At 48.7% G+C, this 4,543-nt stretch overlaps 1 non-coding gene across 1 annotated transcript; it reads left to right on the forward strand.

Annotated features, from left to right (window-relative positions):
- The first annotated feature begins 4,098 nt into the window (after window positions 1–4,098).
- LOC136150487 (U2 spliceosomal RNA) lies at window positions 4,099–4,289 on the forward strand. Its single transcript, XR_010659905.1, has one exon. It is a non-coding gene; the product is annotated as a U2 spliceosomal RNA (small nuclear RNA).
- The last annotated feature ends 254 nt before the right edge of the window (window positions 4,290–4,543 follow it).

Genomic DNA, 4,543 nt, shown 5'->3' on the forward strand with positions numbered 1-4,543 from the left:
GCAACCTACTCCAGTATTCTTCCCCGGAGAATCCCATGAACAGAGGAAACTGGCGGGCTACAGTCCATGGGGTCACAAAGAGTCGAGCACAACTGAAGTGACTTAGCACAATCCCCTAACAGCTCTGTCCCGTTAAAGGCACCCAGCAAATCAGCGTCAGATGAAAGAATGGATGAGTCAAGGTTTCTGTCTGACAGCTGGCTGCCTGGCCTCATGGGAAGACCTCTGGACTTGGAAGATCTTTAAAAGTATCATGGGTGAGTCCAGTGCCTCTCTTCCCTGAGACTTGGTGGATGGGAACATTTCCCCAGGGAAACGAATGATGTACAATGAGATTATGACCAGGAATGTGCCAAAAGCAGTGTCTGGTTCCCCCACAGGGACACTAACAAACCATCAGCGGATAGATCTGAGGCCTGGGAACAGTTTCTTCAGGGACTTTCCTGGCAGTCCAGTGGTTGGGATCCTGTGCTTCCAAAGCAGAGGTTGGGAGTTTGAACCTAGTTGGTGAAGTAACATCGCATGCCACATGTTGTGGCCACAAATTGTTTTAATAAAAAAAAAAAAAGCTAGTTCCTTGACTTCTGGATTGGAACTCCTTGATGCAAGGCTCAGTAAGTCTTCTTACCTGGAAGTTGGCCAGACCGAGTCAAGGTCGGTTGGACCCAGGTAGGAGGATAAGAATGAGTGTAGGGGAGTGGAGTGGGATAAGGGCAGGAAAATTTATATCTCACTGTAGTTTTTATTTAATTTTATATGTCTGCTTAAGAACCACTTTTTTATTTTCTTTTTTTTTTCACTTTTTTATTTTCTATGATGCAGAAAATATTTCTGTGCCTGACTTCACCCATTCTTTTCCTATTGAATGGTTCATCTTTTATACTAAACTCCAGGGGCTGTTTATACATTAGAAAGATAAATCTTCTGTGATTGAGATGGCAAATATTTATTCTTTTTGTATAGTTAATTTTCTCTCAGCACTTCGATTGATGGATTGTTTTTTGGCTGTGCGGCCACTTCTTTGCTGATCTCGGGCTCTCTCTAGTTGAAGCAAGCGGGGGCTGCTCTCTAGTTACAGTGCACAGGCTTCTCATTTCGGTGGCTTTTCTTGTTGTGGCGCACGGCATACAGGCACGCAGGCTTCAGTCGTTGTGGCTCATGGGCTCTGGAGTACAGGCTCAGTAGATGTGCCATGGGGATTTGTTGCCCTGAAGCACGTGGGATCTTTCCAGACCAGGGACTGAACCCGTGTCCCCTGCAATGGCAGGCAGATTTTTAACCACTTGACCACCAGGGAAGCCCACAAATATTTTTTTTCTTACTTTACCTATTTTGTCGTTAATCACCTATAAGGGAAGTGACACACCTGGGCAGGTGCTAGGAGTAGAGAGACCCAGGTCACAGGACAAGGAGGAAGTCTATGAGACGTGAACCGATGATGGAAGTGTTGGGACCATAGCAACCCCTTCTCAGGGAAACCAAATGAGTGAGCAGATGATGGTCTGAGCACCCAGATCTGAACAGACCTCATGGGATGGGAGGCCTGAAGAGTTATCAGGCTCAGGCTAAGCACATCTTACATTATCTCATTTGTCCCTCATCCATTTAGTCAACACATATTCACAAGAACTAAGCACATTTGGAGCACTGTCATAGGTGCTGACAAAGGCTCAGCAAACAAAAGGTTTCCCATCAAGGTGAAAGATAATACAGCACTATTGGCTGTATATTTGTGAATACACCTACATTCTATGTGTCTGTGTCCATATCTACATGTATAGCTATGCCATTTGAGCATCATGGGTGTAAGTCTGACCTGGCGGCCAGCAGAAATACAAGACCAGGGAAAGTGGGATGTGAAACAGGAAGGCTCAGGGTGAGTAGATGGAGACAGCTCACACACTGTAAAATGGTATCATTCCTATTTTACAGGCAAAATGTGACTTTCCCTGGGGTGTACTCATGAAGGCATTCCCATGTGCTTGCATTTCCACGTGTGACTTCACAAATACTCTAATCAGAGAGGTATTCTTAATCATCCCAATTGAAATATCAGGAGCCAGCCCATTCAGTCACTCAGTCATGTCCGACTCTTTGTGATCCCATGGACTGCAGCACACTGGGCTTTCCTGTCCATCACCAACTCCTAGAGCTTACTCAAACTCATGTCCATTGAGTCAGTGAGGCCATCCAACCATTTCACCTTCTGTCATCCCCTTCTCCTGCCTTCAATCTTTCCCAGCATCAGGGTCTTTTCCAATGAATCGGTTCTTAGCATCAGGTGGCCAAAGTATTGGGCCAAAGTATTGGACCTTCAGCTTCAGCATCAGTCCTTCCAATGAATATTCAGGACTGATTTCCTTTGGGATGGACTGGTTTGATCTCCTTGCAGTCCAAGGAACTCTCAAGAGTCTTCTCCAACACCACAGTTCAAAAGCATCAATTCTGGACCCCTGGTTAAAAAAACCTGAGGCCCCAGTTAGCAGGATGAGGTTAGCAGGATGCTTGAACGGGAATCCTGATTTTGTTTCACAGTAAGCAATTGCTTAGCCTCTCAGCACTTCTATCTGCACACTGCACACTTTCTATTAGAATTATGTGAGTCACACAACATAACTTTTTTCCGCCTTTGGACACGCTGTGTGGCTTTGGGGATCCCAGGTCCCCAACCAAGGATGGAACCTGGGCTCCTGCACTGAAAATGCTGAGGCCTAACCACTGGGCTGCCAGGGAATTCCATCCCGCAGGCAAATTTAAATATTCTTAGGCATATAAAAAAAAATAAAGAGAAGCAAGTGAAATTAAGTTTAATATGTTCTTCAACTCAGGATATTTCAGAAATGCTCTGGTGGTCCAGTGGATAGAGCTCCATGCCTTCGATAACAAGGGCCTGGGTTCCATCCCTCCTCAGGGTTCTTCCAAACCCTGTGGAGGCTCATCCCCAGGAAAAAAAAAATATCTAAAATATCATTTCAATATGTAATGAATATCAACATTACAGAGATATAGTACAGTTTTTAATACTAAGTCTTTGAAAGCCCATGTGTGTTTTACACTTTCAGTACCTCTAAATTGGGAGGAACCACCTGCCCGGGCGCTACCTGGCTGCATGTGGCTAGTGGCTGTGACAGCTCAATCAACAGAATGGTGGTGGTTGCTGTTTAGTCGCTAAGTCCTGTCTGAGTCTTTTGTGACCCCTGGACAGTAGGCCGCCAGGCTACTCTGTCCGTGGGATTTCCCAGGTAAGAATAGCAGAGTGTTTCCATTTCCTTCTCCAGAGGATTTCCCAACCCAGGAATCGAACCCAAGTTTCCTGTCTTGCAGGCGGATTCTTGACGATCTGAGCCACTAGCGAAGCCCACTGCTGAGGAGGAGGGGCAGGGAAACGAGGTCCTAGGCAGAGGGACCTTTCGGTAGGAAGCCCGGGATCGGTTTGGTTCCTAGAAGCACCGAAGGACGCGGGCGCTGGAGTTGGAGTGAAGCCCTCCCGCGGCCGGGGCCCGCCCTCCGCATCCACACGCCCCCTCCCTTCCCCGCTGTGGGCCATCCGCCTTCCGCCTGGCAGGGGAGCCCCCTCCAGACAGCCGACCCTACGAAGCCCCTCTCTCCGCAGGCGGAGGCCTGTGTAACACACTGCAGTCCGGCCGTTTCGAGCGAGTCAGCCTTGCGACCTTGTCTTCAGGAAAACTCTCGGCCAACAGCTCCTCTCACAGGTCCCTCTCGCCGCCCACCCCGCGCCCCCTCCGGTCGGGTCTCTCCTCTCCCCTTGCACCAAGGAGGAGCTCCCCTGCCGCAGCCCCGAGGCCGTCCCCAGGGCGCTGCGGTCCCGCCGGAGCCACGCCTTCCTGGCGACAGAGGGCGGGGCATGCAGATTCGAGACGGCGCTCCTGCCCGAGAACCACAAAGCTACGGCAGATACGGAATTTCTCTTTCACAATGTGGAGGATGAAGCCTGCTCGAGAGTCTGGTGTGGTGCCGCCACAGCACTGTCAACGAGGCAAAGGCAGGGCGCCCTGGAGTGAGCGGGGGGACCCGGGTCACACTGAGTGCAACATGCTCGACAGCAGGACGGTGACAGCGACGGGGGGTTGACTCGGTATCGCTTCTCGGCCTTTTGGCTAAGATCAAGTGTAGTATCTGTTCTTATCAGTTTAATATCTGATACGTCCTCTATCCGAGGACAATATATTAAATGGATTTTTGGAGCAGGGAGTTGGAATAGGAGCTTGCCCCGTCCACTCCACGCATCGACCTGGTATTGCAGTACCTCCAGGAACGGTGCACCCCCTCGGGGACACATACGGAAGTACCCAAAGGTAGAAACTGACCCTTTCTTGTAAAGAATTGAACAACAGGAAGGTTTTTTGGGTTTGTTTACATGCTTTGCTAGTGATTCTGAAGATTGTAGAAGGATTTGTAAGTAACTAAGTTCAATGAGCATAAAATGTTGCCAAAGCTGTGACTTAAAACTCACTTCTCTTCTGAAGCTAGAACCATGTCCAGCTCTTTAAGAGGTTCTCTATTTCATCATCTCTTGAGTACA

This window comes from Muntiacus reevesi, chromosome 18 (assembly GCF_963930625.1).
Source record: "Muntiacus reevesi chromosome 18, mMunRee1.1, whole genome shotgun sequence".
Taxonomy (NCBI): Eukaryota; Metazoa; Chordata; class Mammalia; order Artiodactyla; family Cervidae; genus Muntiacus; species Muntiacus reevesi.